The sequence below is a fragment of the Nannospalax galili genome, unplaced genomic scaffold (genome assembly GCF_000622305.1).
Source record: "Nannospalax galili isolate Female #2095 unplaced genomic scaffold, S.galili_v1.0 scaffold1124, whole genome shotgun sequence".
In the NCBI taxonomy this organism is placed as follows: Eukaryota; Metazoa; Chordata; class Mammalia; order Rodentia; family Spalacidae; genus Nannospalax; species Nannospalax galili.
In genome coordinates, this window is record NW_008351693.1 from 2,483,361 (window position 1) to 2,492,945 (window position 9,585).

Genomic DNA, 9,585 nt, shown 5'->3' on the forward strand with positions numbered 1-9,585 from the left:
ATATGACTATGTGGTAGCACTACAAGGCAGACACAGCCAGGGGGCAGCCATCCATTTGGTGCATGGTCTGTGCCACACATCTGATCTAGCATCTCCCCATCCTGATCTACCTGTTAACCTGTGACTGTTTGTAGGAGTCATAAAGGAGTGACAGACTCTGCATTGTCTGAAATGCCTAGTTCAGGTCTTATAACAGATGTTCAATAAATATTTGTTGAATTTCCTCATTAAATGAGGTCTGTTGGCTTCATGACAAAGGATTTTAACCTGATGCTGACTAATGATCTGGCATAGATCCCCACATCAAGAAGAGCTGCTTTAGGAATGCCCACAGCTGTCACAATGACAGATGTTAATTTAGGTCATGAAATTTTGTTTTAAACATGCATAAATTCAGCTAATGTAATACTATAACTATACTGTGGTGGTTGTTAGGATACCTTGTTCAGGGCTGGTGAAATGATTCAGTCACTGATGTGCTTGTTGCACAAGCATGAAGAGCCAAGTTTGATCCTGAGAACCCATGTAAAAAGCTGGGTGTGGCAGTGCACACCCATGATCCCAGCACTGGGGAGGCAGGAAGAGGATTATTCTTGGGGCTCGCTGGCTAGTTGGTCAGTCGAATCAATGAGCTCCAGGTTCAGTTAAAGACCCTGTCTCAAAAAATAAGGAGAGAGATTGAGGAAGATACATGAAGTCAACTCCGACCTTCTCCTGCTCATGCACATACATGTATACACATGTGCACATACCTGAACTCATATATATACACACAAAGATACATTATTCATATTTTCTTCATTTTCTAGAATACTTCTGAATCTATAGGTCTCTAGTTTTTCCTTGAGACAGTCTCTGTGCATCCCTGGCTGGCCTGGCATTCTCTGGCAGACCAGACTGGTCTTAAACTCACAGATCTCCACCTGCCTCTGCATCCCAAGTGCTGGGATAACAGAAAGGTGTCTGCTACCACATCCAGGGAGATTTTTTTTCCCCAAAATTAAGTTTGTAACTAATTGCTCTGATAGTTTAAATTTTTATCTTTAAGAATCCTTGCAAATCATGGGGAAAAAATTAACAAGTGACAAAGAGACCACAGGTGTTCCTTCCCCAGCAATGCCTTTAAGTTCCTGTCATGGTCCAAATCTGGATGGCTTGCCCTCTACACTGTCTACTATCTACAAGAGAAAACAAGTCACCCTTTGAGCAAAGCTTCCCTGCCCCGGGCGTGATGAACGGCTGGGTGGCAACGTGCGGGTGGCACCGAGCCAGCTCCATCAGACACTGCTGCCTCCATCTCACGACAGCTGAGGAAGGAGAGCATCCTTCTGGGGTGAACTCCCATGGGGTCGTAGAGACAGAATGTGTGATCTGGAGTCAGATATGTGGGTTCTAAATCCTCTTCTACTGCCCACTGGTAGATGACCTTGGTCCAGGTCCCCGGCTCTCTGAATTTGAGTTTCTTGTCATGCAAAATGAGTATAACGTTTAACTGCCCTTTAGATAAGTAGTGGGAATTAAGTGAGAGCTGTATAAATGTCCCAGGTTCCATTTAGGAGGCTCCTGTAGTACCACTATATTCATCATCACGGCCCACAGAGTCACCTTGTGCTAAGCATGAAAATGGGAGGTTAGGTAAGACATCCACCAAGACTGAAAGGCTCTCATGGATGGTCTTGGTCCACACGGAGAGGAGGAGAATCAAGGAGGCACTGCAATGAAGTATACAGCAAGCATCAGATGCAGCGATAAGAGGTGCCTGGGTGGGACCCAGAGAAGTTGCACTGCACTTGGGGAGTGTGAGGAGACCTCCTCCACAGTGGAGGGCACAGAGGGTAAGTCGACATTCAGGAACAGGAAGAAGGGAAGTCCAGGTGTTTTAGTTTGCTTTCTGTTGCTGTGAGAAACACCATGACCAAAAATGACTTGGGGTGGAAAGGGTTTATTTCACCTTACAGATTACAGTCAGTTGTTCAGGGAACTCACAGCAGGGACTCAAGCAGGCCATGAATGCCAGCAGGGCAGGAACATGAGGCAGAAACCATGGAGGGATGCTGCTTTCTGGCTTGCTCCCAGGCTCAAGTTAAGAAAGGCTACCTTACTTAATGGCCCAGACCCACCTGCCTAGGGATGGTGCCACTCACAGTGGGCTGGGCCTCCCATATCAATTAGCAATCAACAAGATGCCTCACAGACATGCCCACAGGCCAGTCTGATGGAGGAAATTCTTTAATTGAGGGTCTCTCTTCCCAAGTATGTCAAGTTGCCAACCAAGATATACAGAACACATAGAAACAGTAGAATGGTTCGTACGGGTAGCTACAAGACTCACTATTGCTGCCCCTAAAGTCCAAGGCAGACAGTGGTGGATAGGAGAGATTATGCTGGAGCATGAACAGGAAGCAGTTTACAGGGAGTTGGAGAGCCATGTCATGGTGAAGATCTTGAAAAGCATCTTGTAGAAAATTGGTAGAAAATGCAATTAAAGTATTTAAATAAGGAATGGACATGGCTATGTTTGAGCAAAATATCCTCACACTGGAGGACAGTCAGAAAAGGAACTGGCTCACAATACCAGGAAGGACAAATACAGCTAAGTAAGAGTCTGGATTAGGATACAGCTGTAAGGACAAATTGAAGAATCATGAGAAATAATTTGGTGGTGATTGACAGAAAAGAGCCCAAGAGAACTCACAGGCTTCAACAGAGGAGGTTGAAACAGAACGGTCTGCAAAGTGCAGGAAAATTGTGAGGGTCCAGTCAGAGTTAGACCTCAAGGGTGTTGAAACTCTGATAGTTACCAGAGGGGCTACAGTGAGCTAAAGATGGAGGCTAGAGACTCGAATGAACCAGAAAGATATCAGGGCTCCCTAAGCAACAGGGTTATGAGCACACCGCACAGCACTAGAGGTCTTAGCCTCACCTGCTGTCTCACCTGAGAAACGCCACATCAGGGGTCTGGGAACACCATCACCCCCTCCCCACATCAGCATCCTACCTGTGGTGTACATGAGATGGGAAGTAATCTCTCAAATGGATGGGAGTGGAGGGACAGTCTTGTGTTGGGCCTGGAGCCAGGTTCAGCCAAGACCTGAGCAGGGGAAGCCGCAGGCTGTGCGCAGAGTTTAAGAACTGAGGGGTTTGTTAACAGTGACTTGGCTTTGCCCTCACCCCCTGACCCCCCGAATCCCATGCTATCTTCAGTGATGTCAACATGAAGTGCTCTCTAATTTATTATCCGTCCCCTCTCAGCAGAGCAGACTATTAACTATCTGACCTCAGCAGCCACAAGCTCCTCTTCACTGATGCGCTGATCGATGCCCATAGAACGTCTTTCTCCTGAGGAGTTTCAAGCACCTCAGAAACTCATCAGAGGGGACGAGCAGCTTACAGGGCTCCTGGAGCCTTGATGCCACTCAGACAGCAAGTGTCAAGGGTCTACATCCTGTTTGATTCCTCTGATGGGTCCAGGTGTGACTGTGACACAACCCCCAGGGACACATCTTACTGTCATTCAACAGTGTCCTCCAGCCGGGGCTACTCAGCACATCTGACCTCCCCTCACTGAACAGACCAGCTGTGCATTTCCAAGGACTCCCATCACTTTGCAGCTTGGCTCACGAATAGTTCTGAACGTCTGGCTTTAAAATCCATTCTTACTGAAGACCTGTGTGACTACTGTGGTTCAGAGGGGGAGAAATATTAGAGAAAGCTACAAAGTCATCAAGAGGTTCCCAAGTTGAGGGAGAAGTCTATCTTTGGCTATATGAATCCAAAGGCATAAATACAAACATGTAAGCAAAACCACTGAGTTCCCATTTATCCCCCTTGGACCAGAAATGCTGCTGTTTTCTGGGCTTCTAAACACACAGGTCTACTGAAATGTGTCACTCAAATACACAGGTTCTTCAGAGGGCAGATGGAGCCACATCTATAAGAAAATTCTTTCCAGTAAAAGCCCACAAGCAGAGACAACTCAAGTTTTGACTGCAGACCTATGGAAATCACTCAGGCTCTGCTCAGATTCCTCCTTCTCTACCTTCTGTTTCCGGATGAATGAAGAGCACGTCTAGCATGCAGCTAAGAGACACCAGTGAACGCTCCAGTTGGTGAAATTATTTTGCCAGCATGCTCTCGCCGAGTGTCCATGGAAGGAGTGAACTGGCAGCAGGCAGGCTATGATGTGGCTGCGTGGAATCCCGTGTGCATCTTAGGAAAGCTGGCTCGTCATGCAACACACTTCCCATGGGCATGTTTGCTACTTTTTGAAGATCAATTTTAGGACCAAAGTGTGTGAGCTGGAGGAAGGAAATGGAGAAAGTTCTATAGAGTAGCAAATTCAGGGATATGTCATTTCTTGGTAGAAACCTCAGAGAACACAGCATATTTACATGCATGCAGACAACATATTTACCTGGAATGACTCTAGTAGGGTTCTGTGAAGAACTTCACAGAGCCTGTGCTAAACAGAACTGGAAAGAAGGCACTGAGACTGTTTCCATTTCTTCTGTTTCTTCTTAGAGCTGAGGTCATGCTTTTCAAATGAAAACAAGTTTGTGAATATTCACATCCAGTTGAGGCTATATTGACAATTACACTTAATAAAAATTGCAAAGTGAATTTTGATTTTTTTCCACTGTGACATGCATTGCACATATAATGCACAGAAAAATCATGACTTTTGCAATCCAATGTTATGTCTAGAGTGTGAATTCAGACATGAGCTCACAGGGATCAGGTTTGTAAGTTGTAGGATTCAGCAATGCACATGACAGTTAATCTTGATTTGATGGTCAACTTGGTGGGATTTGGAATAACCATAAAAACAAATCCCTGGCCATGTCTGTGAGGGATTATCCAGATTAGGTTAATCAAGATGGAAGATTTAGCATAAAGGTGGGCAGCACCACTCCATGCTCTGCAGTCCTGGGCAGAATGAAAAGGTCAGAGCAGGCTGAGCAGCAGTCTGTGGGTACAAAGTGACCAGACGCTCTGAGCTGCCGCTGCCATAACGTCCCCACCATGATGGACTACGCCTCACACTGTGAGCCAAAATGAACTCTTCCTTTTCTAAGTTGATTTTTGGGTATTTTGTCAGAGCAACAAAAAGAAACTATACCCAGGAGACTTGAAAATTCCCATTCAGAGCTAAGCATCTGAGGCCGCCCAATCCTAGCACAGAATGAACAGCTGCCTCTCTTGGCCAGCTAAATGTGGCTGGACTGGGGACAGCAGCTAGGCCGTGTAGGGAGGAAATGGAGCACCAGCTTTCTGTACTCTTTAGAGCTAAATTTATGTCCTGAGGTTGGAATACCTTGTTGAAACACAGAGAGCTGATTGGACTTAGTTTTAATTAACCTCAACGTTTATTATCTATTTTCTGCATGTCAAGCAAAGTATAAGACTTTGTATTAATGAATTTGACTAAAATAATGTGCAAAGATGACATGGGGCTCTAACATAACACGAGAAAGGAACAGCGATAGGATTTTACATTAGAATAAGCAAATTTGTAGTTACTAAATTTATTTTAATATATAAGAAAAACATTAAGTGCTGTTTATATTCATTGACATTATTATGTGATAATCCATCTTTAAGAAATGCTATCCTGAAAGCTAGGTGTGATGGTATATAACTATAATCATAATACCGTGAAGGTTAAAGCAGGAGTATTAAGGGCTTGAGGCCAGCCTGGGCTACATAGTTCAGATTAGCCTGAACTACCCAGTTCAAACAGAGGCTGAAGAGATGGTTTCATGGTTAAGAGCACTGACTGCTCTTGCAGAGTACCTGGGTTCAGTTACCAGCTCCCACACACAGCTAACAACTGGAACTCCAGTTCCAAGGGATCCAACGCCCTCTTCACCTCCAAAGGCATTGCATGCATGGGTGTATTTACTTACACGAAGTAGAAATACTCATACGCATAAAATAAAAGCTATTTTTTAAAAAAATTAGCTTTACCACTCTGCCATTCTCCTGTGCAGGGGGCAGCCCTGGCACCTAGCCAGAACCGCATGATCCTGAAACCCCACTTCCACAAGGACTGGCCTCAGTGAGTGGATACTTACTTCAACCAGCAGGCTCCATAGATCCGCAGTCAACGTCCTGCAGGTGAAAGCACGCTGCATTGCCCCTCGTGCTGTGGCTAGGCCCATCCAACCCATAGTAAGATGCCCCATGGTGAGATACCACACCAATGTTCGAGCTGGCAGGGGCTTCAGCCTGGAAGAGCTCAGGGTGGCCAGCATCCATAAGAAAGTGGCCCTGTCTTAGCAACATACTTTGTTCCAAAGGCCAAACATGTCAAAAGTATTTGGGAACTCTTATTTAATCCCTAAAAGACTTTATTTAGGGTTACCTCTTCAGAGGGGGGAATGTTAGAGTAGCCAAAAACCCCATAAAAATAAATGAATCAATCAAAGAAGAAGAAAGGGTACATGAAGTTGTTCAGGAAAAAGTGATGGGGAGATATGGGAGGAGATGGAGGGGAGGGAGTGGGCATAGATTTGATCAAAACACCTTATATGCCTGTATGAAATTCTCAATACGTTTTTTAAAAGTTAGAAATAAAAAAGAGTGGCCCAGACCTCTGGCATCTCTGTGGGCCCAAGAAAGCTGAACAAGTCCACCGAATCCCAACCTGCAGCTGTTGAAGGAGCACCGCTCTAAGCTCATCCCCTTCCCCCGGGAAGCCTTCTGCCCCCAAGACAGGAGGCTGCTCTGCAGAACTCAAACTGGCCACTCAGCTAACAGGACCTCCATGGCCGTCCGGAGTGTCTACAGAAAGGAGAAAGCCAGTGTCATCGCAGAGGACGAGAAGGACGGCCAGGCGCTGCCAGTCTCCGCAAGGCCTCGGCCAACGCCCGGCTCTTCGGCATTGGGCGAATGGGGCCAAAGGAAGCTGCACAGCGAGATGTTGAAAAGGAAAAGCAATGCTCTCCTGGGCATTATGGTAAATTCTCAGTAAAGTGACGAAGAATTTTAATGGAGGGACTAAAAGGAAAAGAGGAAGGGAGGAACAGAAGGAGGGATGGAGAGAAGGAAGGGAGGCAAAGAAATGGCTGTTTTGCACACCAGCGTACCGGGAAACCTGGGAGAAGGTCCCCTTGCCGAATGCAGAACTTCCTTGTCAGTGCACGAGCATCATTTACCATTGAAGGGAAAAGATGGACCTGTCAGTGGGCTTCAAACTTGCTTGACCCTTAAAATAAATATGAAAACTAGAGCACCCTGTACACCATCTTAGGCCATCTATCACTTCCACATTAGCGTAAGCAGGCGCAAGGTAGTAATTTCCAACATGCTTTCTTATCCACTCTTATAAATAGCAAGTATTTCGGGCTGGAGAGATGGCTCAGTGGTTAAGAACACTGGCTGTTCTTGCAGAAGACCCAGTTTCAAATCCCAGCACCCACATGGCAGCTAACAACTGTCTTTAACTCCAGTTCCAGGGGATCCGACAGCCTCTTCTGTCCTCTGGGGACATTGTGCGACATGGGTGCACTTACCTACATACAGGAAATACACACATACACATAAAATGAAAATAACAATATATTTTTAAAAATATCAAGTATTTCAGTGCATTTGTGTGTGTGCATGTTCTTGTAGGGGGCAGGTACACAGGTTCAAGTGCATGTATGTACATGTAGATGTGGGCTCCAGAGGTCAAATTTGGGTGGTGGTTCTCAGGAGCCATCTGCCTTATTTTTTGAGACAAATTCTCTCACTTGGACTTCAGGCTTACCCATTCAGCTAGGCTGGCTGACCAGGAGCCCAGGATCCACCTACTCCTCTTTCCCCAGTGCTTGGCTAACAAGGGCAAGTCACCATGCCTGACTTTTAAAAAATATCTTATTTATTGTTATTTTTTATGTGTATGAGTGTATTGCTTGCATGTATGTAAGGGCACCGGTATCATGCAATGCCCATGGAGGTCAGAAGGACACACCAAATTTTCCTGGAACTGGAGTTATGGACAGTTGATAGCCACCATGTGGGTGCTGGGAACTAGACTCGGGTCCTCTACAAGAGCAGCCAGTGCTCTTAACTGCTGAGCCATCTCTCCACACCCCCCTCCCCCGCTTCCATGCCTGGCTTTTTAAAAGTGGGTTCTGGGGATTAAATTCAGGTCTTCATGCTTGCAATGCAAGCACTTTGCTGAGACCAATATCCATTATACTTCTTTAAAATTTTATTTTATTTTTAAATTATGTGTATGTGTGTGGTTTTTTACATGTGAACGCAGGTTCCAGCAGAAGCCAGGTGGCCATCAGGTCCCTGGAGCTGAGTTACAAGCTGTTGACATTGTGCGACATGGGTGCACTTACCTACATACAGGAAATACACACATACACATAAAATGAAAATAACAATATATTTTTAAAAATATCAAGTATTTCAGTGCATTTGTGTGTGTGCATGTTCTTGTAGGGGGCAGGTACACAGGTTCAAGTGCATGTATGTACATGTAGATGTGGGCTCCAGAGGTCAAATTTGGGTGGTGGTTCTCAGGAGCCATCTGCTGTGTGCCACCAGCTGTGGGTGCTGAGACCCCAACTCGGGCTGTATGGAAGAACAGGCAGCCCTTAACCATCAATGTACTTTTAAATAAATATAATGGAGTCTTAATTCAAAGTGTTATGATACCCATCATTGCCTGTTTAAAGGATTTATGAATGTGCTCTTTGACAACTGGGCATTTTACAGAGTGCTTTGCCTCTAAAGTTTTTCCATCCCATTTCCCCATATAATTTTACCCTGATGTATAACATCATGCCTGAAAACATTTTATTGATCACCCCATCATCTTCTCTGCTAAAATACCTTTTGAAATTTCTTCTGTAAACATGAAGCTTTAAGTAGTATTTGTTTTTATTTACTACTTATTGTTATTATTTGTGTCATTCTTAATGACCATTAGTAGAACATTTTTTATCAAAGTACATATCAAAATTTGAAATGTAATCTGGGATAGAACAAATAAAGAGCTATTGAGAATCCACCCCTTAATCTGATTGATCTTTTTCTTAGTTCACATAAGCTTTCAGAAAACTAATGCTGAAATGAAACAGAACTTACATCATCAGCTCAATCCTAACTATCATTTAATGCACATCAGTGCTGAGGAATCACTAGGTGGAATTGGATGGAGTTGGTTGCAACGGTTACCCTGTTTTTGATCTCCCAAGTTAGTTGCTCACAATCACACAGTAATTTATCACTGGCAGTTCTTGGCATGACCTTTCTTCTGGTCCTTTCAGGAGCTCCCTTTCAGCAGCAGGACTGCAAAGGGTGTGTTATCACCACATCAGAGTGACTTGCTGTAGTTTCTAAGCATGATGGCCAACCACAAAAGCTTTACAGAGACCTGTCCAATAACTATTAGTTATTAATAAAATTCATTCAGGTGTTGTTGGTGCCCCTCTAAAATTAGGTGAAATTGGAACTTGTAAATTTTTTCCTTTTCCTATGAAATAAATACCTTTATCATTTTTGCCAAACTTCCATCTGTCAGAATATGCCAAACTTCTATCTGTCAGAATATATAAAAGACAGTTTTAAAGAGCATGACAAATA

At 44.4% G+C, this 9,585-nt stretch overlaps 1 pseudogene; it reads left to right on the forward strand.

The window, feature by feature from the left end:
* The first annotated feature begins 1,666 nt into the window (after positions 1-1,666).
* LOC103746477 lies at positions 1,667-6,978 on the forward strand (annotated as a pseudogene).
* The last annotated feature ends 2,607 nt before the right edge of the window (positions 6,979-9,585 follow it).